This window comes from Pararge aegeria, chromosome 7 (assembly GCF_905163445.1).
Source record: "Pararge aegeria chromosome 7, ilParAegt1.1, whole genome shotgun sequence".
In the NCBI taxonomy this organism is placed as follows: Eukaryota; Metazoa; Arthropoda; class Insecta; order Lepidoptera; family Nymphalidae; genus Pararge; species Pararge aegeria.
The window spans coordinates 9,898,782-9,919,768 of NC_053186.1; the positions used below are offsets into that span (position 1 = coordinate 9,898,782).

At 34.8% G+C, this 20,987-nt stretch overlaps 1 protein-coding gene across 6 annotated transcripts in view; it reads right to left on the reverse strand.

Moving 5' to 3' along the window:
• Positions 1–20,987, reverse strand: part of LOC120624924 (brain tumor protein) — a 190,648-nt gene that overhangs the window by 12,881 nt on the left and 156,780 nt on the right. For 3 of the 6 annotated variants that reach the window (XM_039891745.1, XM_039891742.1, XM_039891740.1), the window contains one exon: positions 7,767–7,823. The exons of the other annotated variants lie outside the window; for them this stretch is intronic. The gene's annotated coding sequence lies outside the window, so the exon portion shown is untranslated. The remainder of the gene's footprint in view (positions 1–7,766; positions 7,824–20,987) is intronic. 6 annotated transcript variants of the gene reach the window in all.

The following is a 20,987-nucleotide window of genomic DNA, read 5'->3' on the forward strand; positions in this document are numbered from 1 at the left end:
TTTTATATCACTAAAAGTTACCTGTCCACTTTACTAAAGGTTGGACTGGTAGAAAATGCCTCCAGGCGTTACGTTTCGCCTATGTACATGTTACAATTTTGTTATTGTGCAATGAATAATTAAATAAGCCATCATTGACTGGAATCTCACTTAAGGTTAAGATGATAAATACATTCTACGGTGGAAGCGGGCAAATTTTTTAGGTATATGACGGTTATGTTACACACACTTCTTTTCGATAGGATGGTATTTTTTCTCCTATATTCATGTAGGCCTAATAAACTTCCATAGAAGCTTCCATACATACTAGTTTACATTATTGTGAGGTGAAGGTGATAACTACATTCGTTAACGTATAACTACAGCTAGGAGGGTTGAATAGGCGCCCTGATCTAAGAACAGGTCACTAAAAAATATACGGGAAACGGTAGTGGTACCTTATAACACCGGGGCGCTCACAAAAATAATATCGATAGACAAAAATAATAAATCATCAATAATCAAGGTAACAATAACAGATATTCCTGATCAGTTTGATATAATAGGTAGTGTTTTTTAAATTTAAGGTGTTTTAGGTATTACTACAAATGTAGTAATTTAATCACTGAATGCGCATTAATTTTCAAAAGTTTTAAAATACAACTAAACACTGTTGCGCGTTCCAAAGGGAACAAGTAAAATTTTGCGTTTTAAATTCTGTTTTATACTTTATGTCGATTACAGAAATTATTGTTTGCACTAAACGTTTTTGGTTATGGTAAGTTTACATGAAGAAAATTTCATCTTAAGCGCTTAAAACTTTCTTTAATAAATCCTGTATATTTACGTTGTTTACGTTATGTTACGGTAGTGAATATAAATTGTACATATTAAATTCAGTAACGACTTGACCTTTGCACAACTTACAATAAAGACCGAGGAAAACTTCCCAAGTTTATAAGCGAAACTTTGCGAGCGCCAATCCCACAGGAACCCTAGCAAAAACCAACCCGTGTCAACATCGGAAACTTGCCCAGATTTCCCCTTGCCAAGGTCCTTGGGGAAAAACGAATTTTTACCACGTCCAGCAGAGTTATAACCTTGTACGGCGATAGTTGTTCAGCAGGGAAAACATTAATTGCTATCGGGCCCGAGCAGATTACGGGATCCCCGAAAGGTTTCCGAACTGTTGTAAATCAGGAGTTGATATATGGGAGAATGAACTTTAAATTCCGACACTTAGGGTCCAAAATCTCTATTTGGGTGAATACAGCAATTGAATGAGCGGCGAAATTCAAGTTGCCAACGAATTGTGGTCATCCGACGTGGAAGGGGGCAAGTGGCATTATTTCAGGGTAACGTATACTAATTTCTTTCCATTACTTATTTTGTGAAAATAAAATTGGATCCCGCTACGCTTATTTGGGGGTGGAACAAATGATAATGAACAAATGGATTTTCTTAGTTAACTCACGAAATGTATTTTCGGGGCTCTTTTTATTGATGATCCGAACTCCATCTAGTTTATTACTCGAATAATGGAATGAAAATGACAAGAAAGTATTGAGGATTTTATTTATATTTGTAAATATAGATCAAGTTAGTGGAAGCGCATTTGTCTGGAAGATACCTGCTCTGCCTTGATTTGAAGGCACTCACGTTATAGGTTGTGGGGAAGGTCGGAAGGGCAATCCGGATATTCGTGGTGCGCATTTTGAACCAGGAAGCTAAGCATTTCACACACCTTAGCCGCTTCGTAACACTGTACGGCTTGCGAGTTAAATATTATAAAAGGGTAGGTAATTATATAACTTGCTCAGTGTTTTTTTTTATTCACGTGCATTACTTTAAACGGCCAATTACGACTACCAATTACGACTAACCTAAAAATTGTGCTTTTGTTAAGTCAAAATATCCTGCGGTTGCCCCAAAATATCGGTTGTTTTTGCGTAGAAAGTGTATTTTGGAAGATCCGGCGGCTTTTATCTTCTACCATTGATTATTGTATAATTTTATATTATTACTGCTACTGCATACATATGCGTAATGATATAAAATTTCTGTCTAATTTGACATACCTTGACATTCTAAAAATAAGGATTAGATTTAGACAGAAATGGTCAAGAATAACATATATTTTAGTTCGCTATGATGAACTAGATAAATTATTAATAGTTTAAGTTCATACGATCTCATTTATCAGCACTGCATTATTCTGGAAAGTAACTCGGCCTTCCATACAATGTTTAATGTTACTTCCTACAACCTCAAAATGTAGACTTTATAATTTCTTTGGTATGACCAAGCTTCCTCTTAGCTGCAGTACAGAGGGAAGTTGTTTCCAATGCGTTATTTAAATTCCCCCGAGCGCGGGGTAGTGTTAAAATTCATGAGGACATGTCGCGCCCGCTGAACGTAATATTTTTCACTGGCAACACGGTCGCTTACGAGTATGACGTCACGTATTACGTTAATGCACACGGCAGTTTTGGGGGCTTAATGCGTTTTTTTGTTTGTTCCTCCCGAGTTCAACATGCCGGTTGCCACTACATATGAATTTGTAATCAGGATTAAGTTTTTCAACGTGGAAAGATTAAAGTTGGTTTAAAAAGTTAGTTGCAGACGGAAAAAATAATTAGGTTTAAGCATAGGATAGAATATACTTTATTCGCATAACACACAGGGTTGAATAGATTTAGTCACCGCATTAGTAACTTCATTCGATTTCAAGTTTTTTTTTGACTACAATCACATCTGATCTGGTGGTATGTGTTGATGCAGTCTAAGCCGGTAGCGGGCTAACCTGCAAGGGGTGTGGCAGTTAAATTGAATCCTTACACCTTTTCGGTTTCTACGTGATATCGTACCGGAACGTTAAATATCTTGCCGGAACGACTTTGACAAAAGCGGTAGTTTTTGTCGTCGGCTTTTGGAATTATATAAAAATAAAAAACAGCCAATTTTTACTGGGTTTGAGGTAATAGTCATTTTTAGTTAAAGAACTAACAAAATCAATTTAAACTGAATATTTCACAAAATCTTAGTAATATTCTACTGACTAACTAGTTAGGTAGAAGTTATTTATATTATAAGTACGAGATTGTTTACTGGTTTGCGTTCATGTAAAACGGCATTGAAATAGTCCAGACCCTTCTATTTGAGTTGGGGGTTAAAAATGGGAAGGTAATATCCCTTTGGACCATGAGCAGTAGGTAAGAACATAAAGCATCTTCATTTTGTATTTAATGAAAACCTCCGCCATTCCAGTCACGAAATAAATCGGTATTAATTTAACGGCTCCCCCAATCTCTAATAAATAGAGGGGCTGAAAATATTCTTTTGACGGTGCCCGACACTGTATGGCGGCGTACAGTTGGACGGTGTTTGAGAATTTAACGAAAAGAGCGTATTTTAATGCAGCAGGATCCGGTATTAAGTTCGTGACATTCAAGTGAAAAGAGCGAGCGAAGAAATAGTTCAAAAAAAGTTCAATTTTTAAATGACAGGTGTGCCCTGTATCGTACCTTTTTCGCGTGAAACATATCCCGCATGAAAAGTTATTTTCAAGTTTGCATTTTAATTATGCCGTTATAAAAAACACATATTTTTTGCTTCTCTGGATTCATAGTTTTATTTAGATGACCTACGCTAGCAATAAGCTGGGATAGTCAAGGTTATTTTCGGAAATACTTCTACTGTACCAATTCAGCCAAGGGACTAGAGATTAAGCGCCAAAGATATTGCCCTGCTGTATAGTTAACTCAACGGTCGTCTAGCTACACACAAATGCGAGGGTGTCTGTGCGTAACACTTATACCTACGGTTTGTTCAAGGACATTATCCCCCTTTTATAGAAGCGTTTTTTATTATGTTCTGTTCCAATATTAATAATTAAACAAAAGCTGTTATATACCTATGGGCCTCATAAGAAGGCTTAGAGTCACTCAGCGGGCGATGGAGAGAGCTATGCTCGAAGTATCTCTACGCGATCGAATCAGAAATGTGGAGATTCGTAGAAGAACCAAAGTTACCGACATAGCTCAACGAGTCGCGAAGCTTAAGTGGCAATGGGCCGGGCACATAGTTCGGAGAAAGGATGGACGTCGGGGTCCCAAGGTGCTGGAATGGCAGCCCCGTACTGGTAAGCGCAGCGTTGGTCGACCCCCAACGAGGTGGACAGACGACATTAAGCGCGTCGCAGGTAGCCGCTGGATCCAAGCGGCTCAGAATCGTGGAACTTGGAACTCCCTACAAAAGACCTATGTCCAGCAGTGGAGGTCTATCGGTTGATGTGATGATGATGATGATGATGTTATATACAATATGTTTGTATAATATCTACATATGATAATTCATAAGCATAACAATATCAATAACTGGACAAAGGCCTCGTGTCTCCCATATAGGTGGGATATTAATCTACTGCGCCAATTTGTACTCATTCGAACGACTGCTATCAGGCGTTAGTGATACTAAATTATGACGGTTTGACTTGCGCTGCGAGGCACGAAAAAGTGAAAGGTAGCAGTCAAGTTTGAACATCCAAAGCTTTACACACCCATCCAATTACTGTTGCTTACCCAATGATTTTCAGCATTAATTATTAACCATAGAATATAAATCCTTACAAAAAATATATATGTAGACGAGGAGTTTAGGAGATAATGAAAAATTAAATTGAAATTCATATGGGAGCTAGGTTTAACGACTGTGCTAAACAACGGCTAAAACCGCGGCGAACGGCTAGCATATAATAATATTTGTTTTAAAACTCAAATTATTTGAGTTCACAACAAAGCAGCGCTTAGTCTTCAAATATATGGAACGACAAAATATGAAAGTTGTTCAATATAAGGGATGCAAATCCCGTACTCCGTATAAATAATGTATGAAGGTGGGGAATGGGGTCCAACTTCAGAAATTACTGAGTGAACCTAAAACATCAACTTTTTGTCTTCGGAATATTTAAAACGGGACCCAGCGCCCTGAGACTTTGAATTTGTTTCATATATGGTAAGTAGGGTTAGATGTGTAATACTTTTAACCGATTTCATAAGCAGAGTTCTCAATTTTATGTTTGTATGTCTAAGTTCTAAGTTATATTTCTTAATTTTCTCTTTAATAATGACGTAGCTGTACATTTATATACATTATACCCGATAAGTTTTGTTTAGTTCCTTGAAATTTTGTAAAGAGTTGTTGAAGAGAATGTTGTTTCAAAAGTGTCCAGATTTTTTTTCACATGAGTATTGCTAACATAAGTATTTCTTAAATTCTTTTTTGGTTTTATTTTTTATTTTGTATGCCTGTTATATTTAAGAGGTATTAAATTTGTTGTTACTTTGTAGCGGTGATAGCTCAGTAGTTAAGACTTCGGATAGAGTTCGACTTCTCTTTAGGGAGACCGAGTTCGCACCCTAGCACGTAACTCTAGCTCTAACTAAGTTATGTGCGTTTAAATATAACTACCACCACACCCGCCGACCTATTATGGGGCAGCGTGGTGCATGGTTTGTCTACTGTACACTTACCGTAATTTCATGTGAAAAATCATGAGATTCAGTCTAAAAAGGTAGTGTGAGGAACCTTATAGAGGTTAGCAGTTGTATAAAACCCATAACTCTAATCTGTTTCTATGCGGCATAGTACTTAATCGCTAGGCGGCACGACCTAGTTGGTAGGATGGTTTCTAGCCACGGCCGAAACTTCCCACCATACAAATAATAATAACATTAAGCAAGTAGATAAATAATTGATGTCGTGTTTCCATTCATTTCTTAATTAATCAAAACAAAAAGTTAATATTAGTTTAAAATTTAACCGATCGCGTGCAAACTCACACCCTGTTTTAAAAAAAAGTTAATTTAAGCCAAGATAGCGAAAACAAAGCGTGGCGGCGCTACACCACGGAATATTATTAGCGATATTTTATCCTTTTTACCGTAGGAAACATCGCGAAGGGTTTTTTTTAATAATAATTGAGGGTAGGGGGATTTAATATAACAGGCTAACCGGGTCCTATTAGCACGCAGTTCTGTGATGCGTCATAGAATAAAATAGAATAGAATACAGTATAATAGAATAGAATTTTACTGTTTACACGTAGAAAGTCATAATGTTTTAGACAGTTGGTTAGATATGATATTGGAGCAAAGGTGACAAGACTTTCACCTCCTATGAGTCATCATCATCATTATACCAATCAATGGAGCTCCAATGCTGGACATGAGGTATTCGGTAGGAAGTTCCGAATACCAGTGGTCTTGTGCCGCTGGAGTCCAGCTAGTCCAGCTTGATGTCATCCATCCACAGGACATTCATGTCAGGGTCTACCAACGCTGCGTTTACGGGTGCGAGGTCACTATTCCAGCAGTTTGGTTTTAATACTAGCAGTTTGGTAATAATATTTAATAGACAAAAATATTCTCCGAAATACTTAACTTACTAACTGCAATAAGTTAGACGAATAGATCGCGAAATATAAAGGTCGCAGCTTAAAATTTACTCATATCTCGTGCCTGGCACTGTTTAACTAATACTATGAAGTTCTTATTAAACAATGTTGAAATTACCACCGCAGTAGTAACATAATAAAATGCGATCCAAAATAATAAGGAACCGCTCAAGTCGGACTTGGGCTCTCACACCAATTTATACCACCACAAGCTTTTTACCGCAATCTCACGTGATGGTAACTAATGATGCAAGTGAAGTTGGTAACAGGCTAAGATAGAATCGGTTTCTACGCGACTTCGTACCAGAACGCTAAATCGCTTGACGGCAGGGTGGCCGCAGCCGAAGCCTCCTGCTGTATATCAGATTTAAAAAATGTACCCTGCCTGAGATCCGCTTATAAGACCGCAGTACGTCGACGGTCCTAATGAAGGTATCTACCAACACTGCTATAAGGATTACAAAAGTGTGGAGCACGCAAGCACAACTCGTTTTCATTAATTCATTAACATTATTAATTACAGCCATATCCATGCCTAGAGCCAAAGTGTAAACGATAAAATCTACCAGATAATTAACGGTTATTACTCGGAAATTTATTCGCAGGTAATCTAGAAACTTCTGAGATACTAACGAGGTACGGAATTATGAATTAGCACCGCCCGCTCATTGGGAGTTTAAAGTACTGGAAATTTCTGGAAATTTCGTAATTTGCACCGCGTATTTAGAATTAAGCGCGTATAGCTGATGTTGAAATTTCGGATTTGGATGACACGACTGAGCAATCTGCAATTTATGTTTTGTTTTCATGAAATAATATTATTTAAAATTATAAATGAACTATTTTATTACTACGTAAGTGTATTCGTAGGTTTATCCTTCCACAACAACTTTTTCCCACAGGATAACTACGAAGAGCAGTTCAGTTTAAACGTGCTAAAATGCTAAAATTTGGTGTTAAGACTGTTTTATAGCCATTAGCACAAATTTTACATAAGTCGCTAAATTTAACTAAACTACACCGACAAGTCCAAGAGTAGTGACATCTCTTTAAGTATGTTCTTATTGGATAAGTATAGCCCCACTTTAAAACTTGTCAATTTAGTAGTAGATATTCGTGTTATTTTTAATCAATGCCATAATTAAGTCACTAGGGTGCTTTAAACCAATAGTTATAAATAAAACCAAAATTAAAACCGTTTAATTTATTTTTGACTAAATATCGTAGCTGCCGTAGAACTCTTGGCGTAGATCTCGTAGAGCAACGTAGAGACGTAGCAGCTACGATATATCCAAGCATTCAAGCTACATAATTTTATTCCAAAGCAAATTACCTTCGCCATTTAGAGTGTTCTAGACAATATCCGCTAATGAAAACAGCCGCAACTTACCTGCAAAGAGAGAGAAAACAAGAAAATGAAAATCCATTACAAAAAGCAACACACTATTATGCGTACTAAAGCGGGCGGACCACAAAGGTGTCTTAGAAAACAGGTTGTATTATAAAATAGGCTTTTTATGTTTAACAGTAACCTCGGTAGCTCGCGAATGAATAATAATGAACTATATCACTATCCATTTATCATTCGCTCACGCGCTTGCTCAACGACTGGTTATTTTAATTATAAACTTATTATATACATATCGTCAAGATACAAATAGATAAAAGATACAATAGCTATTATAAAAGTAATATAATGTCAATCTATTAAATGTATATTATACATAAATGAATTACCGTGCGTATTTCTCAAAAATGAAGCCCGATTCGAATACATTTTCTATTTATTCCCAAGTGGAAATTGTATTGCACCATTTTTCAATAAATGGCATCTCTAGGTGATACAAAATTGCACAGAGACATTTAGTTACATATATAAAATATCAAAATTCTTATTTTAGCTGTGCTCTTCGCAAAACTTGATAACTTATTGACTTTAGATTGTAATGAACTTTTTACACATTGTTGCTTCTTTGACTTGGTTATTCTCTATTACTTTAATCATTACAACTATGAAGAAATAACTGAGTGCTTGTACGAAGACATGTTATTATATTTGTCATAGCAATACTTGGCTAGTTAAGATTTAAATGCCGAAGATTATGGTTAAGGTTATCGAATACTGCAGCCTATGAACATCTGCATCTAAAGAAGAGCTGTAGTCCAAGTACAAGATTTTTTTCCTCGCAATCGAGCAGTCGTTTTCTCTAAAGCGAGTAATATAAGGTGCGTTTAGTTTAACGCAAACTAAACGCAAAATACGTGGCAAATACTGTCTTTTTGATTTTTGGTTTACAAACGTTCTGGCAAAGGTCCAAGCTAAAGAATTGTAGGCAAATTTAAGCTTTAACATGGCAATAAGATCCATTTTACTACGAAGTTCAAGTATTTAAGAAAATGACTCCTCGATTACGAGCGAACAAATCTTGTACTGACAACTACATACTACCTGCTATGAGCCAGCTTTGCGATTGGTCACCCGGTAGATGCACAGTTGAGTCGACATCTGTCGTTGACTACTGAACTACAGAACCAAAATAGATATACAGTTCTTTTTCTCAAAATATACGTTACCTTTGTCTAAGACCCTATTCTAAAAAGGCTATAATATATTTTACAACCTTTTTTAAATAGCCTCGTAGTGAAAGACTCAAAGTTATTAAAAAGGCAGAGGGATGTAAAAATTTTATTATTCCAATTCATTTGAATCATTTTGGCGGTTCTCTCTTTTTAATGTTTAAGTAATCTTTTCTGCGAGGTTTTTTATAACCTTACGCGTATATATTTGAAACCTTTTTTTGTATATGTAACAATAACAGACACGGTATAGGCATTTTTAAACTATTTAAAAAAAATGGTTTGTCTTGAATTTATCTAGCTGAGTATTTTACTACACTAAGCATCTCACGCTGCTTCAATGCAGGTTGATTATTTGCATAATATGATAATAGATAAGTGATAATAACGGAGACTGACAATTTAACGTACTCTTCGAAGTGGATTAGAAGAGAAGATGAATTACACAAACTTCCTCGCGTGAGTCGCGACTCAGGAAGTTTGTGTGGTATAGAAAATGTCTTAACAGGAGAACTTGTACTGAGTTTTCCAGACCTCCTAACAATTTTTGACTCCACCGGGAATTGTACCTAGATCCGTATTCAAATATGGCACACTAATTTTGCAGTTCAGGTATTATGTCGAAGGAAGTTCAGATATAGGTACAGAGAATATGGAAATAATGGTAGTGTTTGAGTTTTCGGTTGAAAGGCTTCTTACAAAACATCCCATTGCTATGTTAGACGTAGCTTTACGTAACGGCCTTCCTATTTAATATTAATTCGTTACTTTCCCACAAAAGTTTTACTTTATTAATCCAAACGACTAATTAAGGCGACTTTTAAGAAACTCACTTTGAGACTTTCTATAAGAAATTAGTGAATCCGTCAAAATTTTCATAATTTTAAATTAATTTTGGGTGATTATAATTTTCTTGAAATTGTTCTTAGGTAAAATATCTACCAAAAGATTTGTGTAAGATTTATTTTGGTTAGATCGTCTTTCACACTGAAAAATTTTTATACGGTTATACCTAATTTTCTGCATGGTTATATTTAAAATTACTTACCTGTGTCAGAAAACCAAAATTCCACACGGTATGTTCTAGCGGCCGCCATTTTGCTTTTTTCTTTTTGTCACGACACAAATGAAAAGGGGCAACTGCCTATTTAAAACGATTTAGATAAATTATTACTATTGCAAATAACGTATTTTTTAGTTTTCGTTATTGACAACTTAAATTATAATGACATGAATGTGTGTGTATATAAGCGTGTGTGTGAATTATTGTTTGAATATTATCTAGGACCGTAACACTGTTACTTTTGCCATAGTAATTCGTGATTCCATTTGACCTTAAATGCAAGAAGAGCTAATGTTGTTTATCACTGCGTACTTTTATTGATCGCAGGAGTAATTTTTGTATCTTTCTAACTAGCCCTAGTTTCAACTAGTTTCAACCTGAAAACAATAACCTTAAATTGGCATAGGTACAAAAATGCGGTCTTAAAATATGCGAAGTAAAATTTCCAAATGCGTGTAAAATTGTTAACAAACTGTAATTTAGGCATCAGTCTCCCTTCCCTGACAGCTTAATTAGTTATGAAAATGATTAGCTAACAAAAAAGCGTTACAGAAAGAAATCTTTAAATTAGAGGGTAGTCGCGCGTAAGGTAACTGAATACACAAAGATGGGTACGTTAGAGGGAGAAGAGAAGGTGTAGGTGTTTTATTAGTTACAATTCATAAAGATTTTATGATTAACTGTAATTTTGATCTAATTTTTGAATTAAAGAATAAATAATATAAATATATAACGATGAACAAATTTCGCAATATTTTTTTATAATTGTATTTGCAGGAAAATATCCACTCTTGAAAAAAAACCACATTGTAGGTTCATCGTTGAGTTGTATTATACATTGAACTAGGGCTGATTTAGTGGTAAGCTTCGGTCAAGGCTAGTTTCACCTATTAACAATGGAGTAACGCAAAGAGCTTTGTCGTTCCGGTACGATACCACTTACACTTTCGCATAGTCGTTCGTTGAAATAGTGCCGGTCGTTTGTATTTATATACTACGATTCAAAAGCGTTACGCAACTAATCCAAAATATGTAGCTAGATGTAATTAAAGTCAAAGTCAAATATTTCTTTATTCAAATAGACCTGTAGAAGGCAATTTTACTACGTGTACGTGCACGCAGCAGTGGTATACTCATATGCTCGTGATATCTTGATGCTTCCGCCATTATGCATCTGCGTCGAAATATAATAAACGCACAGATGCAAAAGCCACAACACTACCAGCCAGAAACATAACGGCAACACATTTGCCATCCAAAACAAATTGGAACGATGGGTTGTAAAAAAAAACAAATCATTCAAGACCGTATCGAAAAAATCGTTAGTCACTCGATTAAATAAAAAAAAAATGAAAAAGAAATATGGCGGACGGTGGTGCCAGCTGTTTCCGAACAGCTGATCGAACGGATATTGGGTGTAGTGACGGGTACACACTTAACGTTTTAACGACGATGGTGAAGCCTTGCTACTTTGAGTTAAGCTTTTATTAACTGCCTGGTGGTTTGTGGTGGGCGTGTTCGACTACGGATCCGGAGGTTTTGGGTTCGAATCTCTGGTCAATAATTGTAAGGTATACAGCCTTTTTACAATTACTAAATTTTTATATTTACCTAACAATATTCTTCATGTTTTGGTTTTGTATAAAACCTGATTAATATGTTAAAATAAGACTTAATTAATTTCTCGTTACAATTTTTCTCTACATACTTATTAGGGCCTTAAGAAAAAACACAATAGTTAATCAGTGTTTATTCACATTTCAACTCAGAGATCATCTTTCAAATGTCGAAGCGAGACAAAATACTGAATAACTCTTCATATGTAAGTTTCCCTCAGTGATTTCATCAAAACATTTGGCAGGAACGGAAAGTATTTTATTTGTTCAACCCAGCTCAATGGTATCCGAAACAGACTTCGAACTTTTTGTGATAGTTCATTAGTTTGAGTAAAATGGTAACAGACATAATGCACAAAGAAGCACACAACCCGACAGCATACACCATTCGTCCGTAACGTCGTGGGTGGTGACTATTCACTGAAATATGACGCATACTAATAACGAAAGCCGGCGACATATTTTGAAAACTTTTCCAATATTTCAACAACCTGTGTAATTTAAGTTCCAGATTATTATTAACACGCGATGCCGCTGCACGAAACATATATTAATTATTGTAAAACTAAATATTTTAAAAACATTACGTTGAACATGATTCAAAGTAAACAAAACGAACAAAGGATATTTGTTTTTTTTTCTGTATTTGACTTGGGAGTTTTGTCTGTCATATATCATAATATTAATATTCCGTTTTATCTTACTTCTCAATTACTAAGTTACAACACCTAAGAGATCTGATAGCCCGACTTCGGCCTTACTTTTGCGGGCACGCGGTCCGATCCTCGGCACGCACCTCTTAACTTTTCAGAGTTATGTGTGTTTTAAGCAACAGTCGTGAATACAAGTAGCACAAGACTATGGTCTTTCGAAATTCCTAAGAAATACCTATGTCGATCAGTTGATGTGATAATGATACATAGGTGATGGCTTTACAAATATATACCCCTAAAGGATAGAGATATATAATATTCATTTACATAAATAGTTCTAAATTAATAATGGAATGGAAGTTTGTTTCGGAAATATTCATATATTTCCCGAAACAAACATTATGAATCGAAGTCCTCTACGAAAAAGACATTAACTAAATAATATAAATTCCTAATTCAAATACCACAAATCTTACACAGATCTTATCTCTGACTACAAATAATTAACACGTTCAAATAACGAATACAAATTAGTTCTGTTTGCTATCCAATCAATTAGATTCATTTATATTTGGTAGAGTAAAATATTATCTAATTAAATACGATTATGAGGAAAATATGCTTAGGTAGAAATGGACAAATCCAAATCACAGTCATAACCAAATGCCCAGGTAGATGCTTTATTTCATAGAAAAGGAGTTATTAATAGCAATATAAATAACCACAGAGTAATAGGTAGCATTAGAATCTAATCGCAGAAATTTAAAGTCAACGCCATTCAAACTGCAAAGAAAATACAATATTACAAATTTTGAAGGATTTAGACAAACAGAAGGAAAGTCTACTTATATGTACTTGGTTTTTATTTATTTTAGAATTCATTACATAGCCTTTAAAATTCTTATTGCTGCTCGAAGTTAATAAACTATGCATAACAAAGAAATTAGTGTTTAGTAGCATTCCAAATTCAAACACGTCGCGTCCTAATCGCTTACATCAATTAATTATCACGTTCAAATAAATTGAATACAAAATTTGTTTTATTTACTATCCAATTATTTACTTACATCTGTGTCAAGAATTATCTTTGCATACGATTTCACACATAAATTACCATTTATATTAAATTAAGAAAATGAGGATCGATATAGCGTGTATCTACTTTAATAATAATTCACGTAGAGACAATAGGTTACTAACGTTACGTTTGTTCTAAGTCAAACGTTACGTTTAATCTAACTCTGATAGCTGTCGATAGTTAGGAAGTTAAAATATTAAATAAACAATGAATATCATTAATTAATTGATTTATATTCATATTTATACCGATACAAAGGAAATTAATGGTTTTGCTCGCAGCAAAGTTTTGTAAGATATTTATTGGCGTTGTTAAGAAATGTTTGACGTTTGGACGGCAACAGTTTGTTTCGTGTACTTTAACGTTCATGATAATTATTATTCCGTGCTTTCGTAACTGGTTATTAATTAAGAATATTTAATCCGGAAATTCGGAATCGTCGTATAATTGGGGAATTAATAACGGAATAATATAATGACGGACAGCAACAACGGCCGGATAATAATAATAACACGCGGAATAATGACAAGCTTTTACCCATGTCTTTGTCTATGCAGAAATAATTATGTTATACCGTAGTCCGCTTATAATTTAGCCTCTTCAAAAATACTTATAAACTTGAAAGTTTCCTTCCGTAATACATTTATAATTTACGTCAGATTTCGGTGTGAAACATCCAATGCGGCGGATCAGACCGACCTTTTAACGCACAGAGGGCGTAAAATAATGCTTCCTTTTACATTTTTATATATAGGATAAAAAATACAATTATGTATAGGTTTATTTCGACAATTTAAAGTCTCAAAAAAGGTTTAAAAAATATATCTGTGTTACTTTGTAATTAAAACTATATCAAAATAAAAAGGGACTTTGTAACGATATGTGTGTTTCTTAAAATCATCATCATTGCCAACCCATTAACGGCCCATTACATGGCACGGGTTTCCTCTTTCGCAAGGTTTTAAGCCGTAGTCCATAAGATGTGGATTTTCTTACTACGATACATATGAAGAACTCTGCAGGTTACCTCATGTTGTTTCCTTCACCGTTGAAGCAATAGCTATTCAATTGCTTAAAACGCACATAACTCCGAAAACGAACTAGGTCAGGGAACTAACTCCATCCGCACGAAAAGGTGACATTCCAGCCAGGTGACATTTCATTCTCAGCCATTAAGCTACAATCAAAAGTAACGCAATGATTACTAGCCTGTCTTAGTATGTTAATACTAAGGCAGGTAATAAAAAATTGAGTTTTATGTACATCTAAAATCTGATCGGTCAAATCTGCTGAGGAGACGCCTAAACTAATATACTTCGAGCCACACAGAATTAAGAGAACAAAGGTTTCTCTGAGTTTTGTACAAACAAAGCAAATTTAGTCCTTAATATATTTCCCGACGTAATATTGTTTTAGGATGACCAATGAGGGAAAATCAGATGATCGACGCCAAATAGATTTTCTCAGAATAAATATTTCTTTAGTAATTTTGTTTCTTTAAAGTTTATTTAGGGCATGTTTTTATTATTTTTCATTCGAATATCGCATTAGCAAGTTTTATAAAAGTGGAGTCGAAATAAAGGATTAAATAATAAGATTTTCAATATAAACTCTGTTTTAAAAACCTTTAGAAACCATTGAAAGTTAAAAAAATATTTTTTTCGGTGTTTTCCAGGACAGGAGGTGTTTTCCTAAAACACAGTTTTATGCAACGAATTTATTTATTTATCAACAGGAAAAGCGAAAACTGAAACAAGAAAGTATATGTTATCGCTTAGTAGCAATCTCTGGCACGTCACTTTAGGATAAGACAAAAAAAGGAAATAATAAGTTCCAAATAGGGAATTTTAAAGACTTTTTTTTAATAATAGATAGGCCATAACTCTACACTGCATATTGAGTTTAAAAAAACTTATGACCATTACCAAACAACAACAGGGCATGGGTTTCCTCCCAGAATGAGAGGGTTTCAAGGCCGTAGGCAACCTTGAACGGCGGATTGGTAGACTTCGCACGTCTTCGAGAACGTTATGGAAAACTCTCAGGCAGGCTGGTTTCCTCATGATGTTTAAATCTAGTCATTCAAAACGCACTCATCGTCGCGTCTTTCGAAAGAAGGAATATATTAAATCATTTATTTCTCTCCGTATTCATTCTCTTCTATTCTCTTCTCGAGCGGGTGAAGATCATTATCTACACCCATGTAAACCCAACAATAGAATATCATCATAGTAAATAAAAGCTGTATTTGACAGTTTGACAATTCAAAAATAGGAGTGCTCCGATCGTCACCAAACTTTACAGGATTACTCGCCAGGTCAATCCGGAGATTCTCTGAAAGTTTCATTGAAATCGGTCCAGCCGTTTTGGAGCCTATACGAAACATACCCACACACTTTCTCTTTTATATATATAGATAAACCGTTCTTTTAGGAATTTATATTTCAATAATAGCTTACAACATTGAAGGTAATATTAAAGAAAAAAATCTAATGTGGTTAAACAAAATGGACTAGTTAATATCAGAGCGAGGTTAAAACGAAAGAACTAATATAATAATACCGCCGTGCGATGCACTCACTGCAATGCGGGCGCGCAGACACGCAAGCAATTTGTACGCTTTGTTATACCTGTACTCGGTACTAATGACTGGGTTGGTTACTGTAATACATCATAGTTAAAGGATAGAAGCTAACGTTACGAGTTCGGGTTCGAATCTAACATTAGAGCCAAAAATTTGGATTGAAAAAATCGTAGTTATAGCCATCATATTAAGCCATTGTTCCCTATTAATAAACCTGATAGATAACACTGAAATGAAGTTTCAGCGGGCTAACTTGTTAGGGGTACGGCAGATATTTTAACCCTTACCCCTAAATGGTTAATGGTAGCCAGGCACGGCCTCCCACCAGACATGTGAGAATAATGTCTTAAGCCTGCGGAACCGCATTGAAGCAGCGCTTTAGGCCTCAAATAAACTTACTCATTGGTATTTACAGTCGCAAAAAAACCGATTACTGTACACTAACACTTTCCAAGATAAGTTGAAAACCAAATTCAATCAACCAGAATCTTAAAAAAAATGATGATAAACTTTAGGTACTACTTTCATACAGCATTTTAAATAGGTTGAGTAAAACAAAATCGCTTGTAAAAGGGGAACTAAAGTAAATGTGTGTTTTTGTTTTTATAGCTTAATCGTTTCATATCCAAATGTCAAGTTAACATTATATTGTATTTTGCAGTTTTCCAACCATCATGATATGTAAACTTTCCTTCCACTACGCCATTACCTTCATTTGTAAACGCGACACTGTGTCGCCTGTGTTTTAGTCTCGTACTTAATAATTTAGTAACGTGCATTATGCAATTGGTGTGCCACTCACGTGATTCTTGTGTTGCAGGTGATAGAGCTCATTTTGTAACGAAAGGGTTGTAGTGTTTAATTGGCGTAATATTTTCATGCCAGCATACTATCAGGACGAGTAATTTTACAAGCTATATAACTGAAAGGCGGAAACATTGTTTTGTTTTACAGCTAGTTTTGAAATTGGAGTCATAACTGCTGGTCTGTCTCATAGGAGAGAGGATTATAGAGCTTTAACCCACCACGTTGCCTCGATACGGGTTGGTGGACTGTAACTACTATTATCACATGTCAGTAGTACTAACTGGGACTTATGAAGTCGATCTAACGATAATTTGCTAACTCGGCATTGGTATTGAGATTTTATTGATATAAAAACGAAATATGTAAAGATTTTGGCTCGACTCTGAAATGGCACCTTTCCTCTTTTGTAAATTTGTAAAAGAAGCAAAATCAAGGGTTAGGCAACGTTGAGCTGACCTTGTGAGTTTGGAATTTACCTTCTCACCTTGTTGCAAAGTAAGTAGTAACTAGTTTAAGCTGTTATACGCCGTCGATTATCACAAACCCAATCTAAGACCCCCTCCTAGTTTTTTGGCAGCGTGGCGGGTCAACATATCTCCTGTTAGAATGGCCCGTGCCCAGCTCTGGTATATTAATTAAGCTGAAGATCACGGTATGTACACAAAACGTAATTGCAAGACGCTTCTATCTAAAGGGCATAAGTCATGTATTGCGTAAACACATCATTCACTACGTCTCGAGATAATCGCGCAATGTGTTAAGTAAATCGATTCTACAATTGCAAACAATATAATCAAACGAATCATGATCCGAGAATCGATCAAATCAAATCGTTTGTTCGGCAAATAGAACCCGGCATTGTGCTCAATTCTTGAGAAATCGATGTCAAAATACCTTTAGATGCTCAACACAAAGGTTCTGGTTCTGGTATATAGGCATATTGAATCGTATGTATGTCGTTTATTTATAAGTTGTATTGGATAAAGGTAATGCATATTTATTTCCGTATGGTTTTGTTTCTATATTGAAAGTCAGATATATGAATTAGTACATATCACTCAGTGGCGTGCATAGCCCTTGGACCCAGGGTATGCACAATGTGTTTAGCACAACATTTTAGTTACAAAACTTTATTGGTCCTATCTGAAGGCTCTGTATGACCCTGAGGGTAGGGTATGCACTGCTTATTTGAATATATGCAATGCACGCCACTGATATCACTATCAATATTGTCGTAAATTATTTTAATAAATTTTAGAGATTGCTTGCAGCAAAAAGGTCGCCTTTGCATGCCTACAATATTGTTTTTTGATTATCTATATTCTGGATTATTTCATGTGTGAATGCATTGAAGTATGCCTCCTTCTTCTTTTATTGAACTGCGACTTTGTTCACGTATAACTTATGTTCTTCTGCCAGGTTAAGATAATTAATTTTGGTTAAAGTCTTCAGAATAAAGCTAAAAATATTTGAAAAACATGTGGTTGTTTCTTTAGTTATTAACAAATAACAAATAAAAGACCCACAAACGTTTGCAATTATATGCATTAAGTATGGATTAGCTATATTCATAGTAACTATTATAAATGCCAATGTGTATGTGTATGTGGTTCAAAAACAGTTTACATTATGGAGACGGGAATGCTTACGGGATTGAAGTAACGTAGTTAGTATTCTTTTCTCATTTTTGACTATTATTCTCAGTTCACTTCAGTGAGTTATTCCACTTTTATATATTTAGTAGGATTCATTACACAATCCCAATGGATGGAGCTGCGCGCACAGCTTTTGTACTTATTAATGCAAATTTATTTTATGGTGAGAATTCTATGAATCGAATTCTAAAGCTAAAAACTACGATAAACCTTACAACTGTTGAGTCTTTGCACCACTTTATTATATCTTTATAGCTGGCAAATAATATATCAAATATTATTACCCGTGTTGGCAGCTCGGGGTTGGGATATTGCAGATGTGGGGAGCATTTGTACCCGTCCGCCCCGGGGAAAAGGTGCATCCACACATGTCTATTTATCATCCCGTAATGGGAGACGGAAGTGTGATTATTTTTTGCTACACCTATGTAGTCATAGCATAAGGTAATTAACGTCTGACTAAATGAGGAAAGAAGAATCAAGAAAATTAATGTGGGATAGTACGTGGGTATGAACGACTAAATGAATGTTTTATTGAAAGAAATATTAAGTGATGAAGTTCATAGATTTTTTTTGTACACTTAGTACCTACTCTGCATCAATAACATCCCAAAAATTTTGTGGGCTGGTACGAAATATAGTATTCTCGGATAGTCTGGGAAGATTATTAATGAACAAATGAAAATTGATAGATTGAATTAATTAATTAATTATTTTTTTTTGTACCACGGGATAAATAATAAATATACTATGACAACTATATAATAATAAAACTAATTTTCACAAAATAAACCGAAAATAATATCTCAGATCCTCGAGGTTCCTAGTCAAATGTAATATGTAACGCAGTTAGACTAAAATATCTTGACATAGAGGAAAAGAAAGGTATCCCACACCATTGCACCAGAACGATGTAGAATTCCATTTACCTTGAATAAAACGTCGAATAACTTATACCAACTTGCAAAGGTTGGCATTGTAAAGAAAAGATTTATTTTAAATATATTTTTATGCTCCATAAACCTTCAGCTGACCGAAATAAATTTTTAAAAACTGGTTTAACTGTGCGTGACAAAAGGCAGTCCGCTGTACAATAAAAATGATATAACTTGACCACGTGATTTAGGTATCACAAGTAGGTGGTACGTCATGTGTTTTTGTAGAAAAGGTATTTTATTTCAGTTAAAAATTTACCCCAAAAAGATAATATGATCAGTATCTTACGACGGCGGAACCTAACTATGAATATGTGTATAGCAAAATTTTTTTTTTTTGTTTAGGTATTATTCATTTTTTTGATTTCTTGTAAACATCTTGTACTTAACATTTTACGTTTATTGGGCAATAATTATAACGTATTATTTTATCGTCATTACCGGCCATATACCCAGAGTATACGCATTTTTTATTTATTTATCTGTTACATTTTATTTAACTTTTACACGGTCAATATATAACCGTCCACGTTCCCCAATGTTAGACATGAACAAACTGTCTTCGAGCATTTGATTTCCTGCGTATACATGTATTTTTTTCTTGTGCAAATGAGCAGTTTAATATCACTAGCATCCGATAAAAACCGTTTAAGTACACCAATTCGTAATGTGGTGGGCATTGACTTTATTCCTTCCTTTGTGTGAAAGAGGGGGCTGTGCCCAGCAGTGGGATATAAATAAACTGAGAATTAACATGAAATTTCCAGAATTATTTACATTGAACGAGAAGCGTTATCTTCAATCCCCACATTAAAAAAAAAAAACGATTATCAAATGTAGTGGACCTGTTCGTGTTATCTCGATAACCACTAGACCTATATCGATAACATTCGCCGCTCGTTAAATCGATTGTAAAAAATCAATATTAAACATTATAACGTGTTAAGATTTTATCTAACAAGTTTAAATTGATCTTGTATTGCACGCATGATGGCATTGGCCTATCAAACACCCTACCAATCTCGCTGGCCTAGGATAAGTATCGTCTAATACAGATCACGAAGTCTTTAGTCGATTCTACGGTAGGGCGAAACACTTGTTAAACGAATTTTATGTTAAGAATTTTAGGACCATAGACCTTTGGACATTGTTTTTTGAAAAAAATCAAAAAATCAAAGTCCTAAATTCATGTTTCTTAAATAGCTCGATTGGAATTTAACTTAATACCTAATAAGTATTCGAATATATCTACTATATACCTACTAAGCAAACGACGCGGTTTTTTACAGTTCACAGGGACAGAGTAACTGGACTTGTTTTAATAACTAGCTAATTTAACTTACCCGAAAATTTAATCTATAACGTTAAAGCTTACCTATTTAATTGCTGCGCCAGAATAACTATAATTTCAATTTATATTGATCTAAAGTTTGAAGTCAAACGCTTAAGTTTAAAGACTGTAAACTTATACCATTAGTTACTAAACTTTACCTTAAATACAGTCCGCGTTATAATAATTTTCTTTATAGGGGATATTAAGCCGTAAACTTGGGTTAATTAGGGGCTATATTCGCATAAAGTATGCT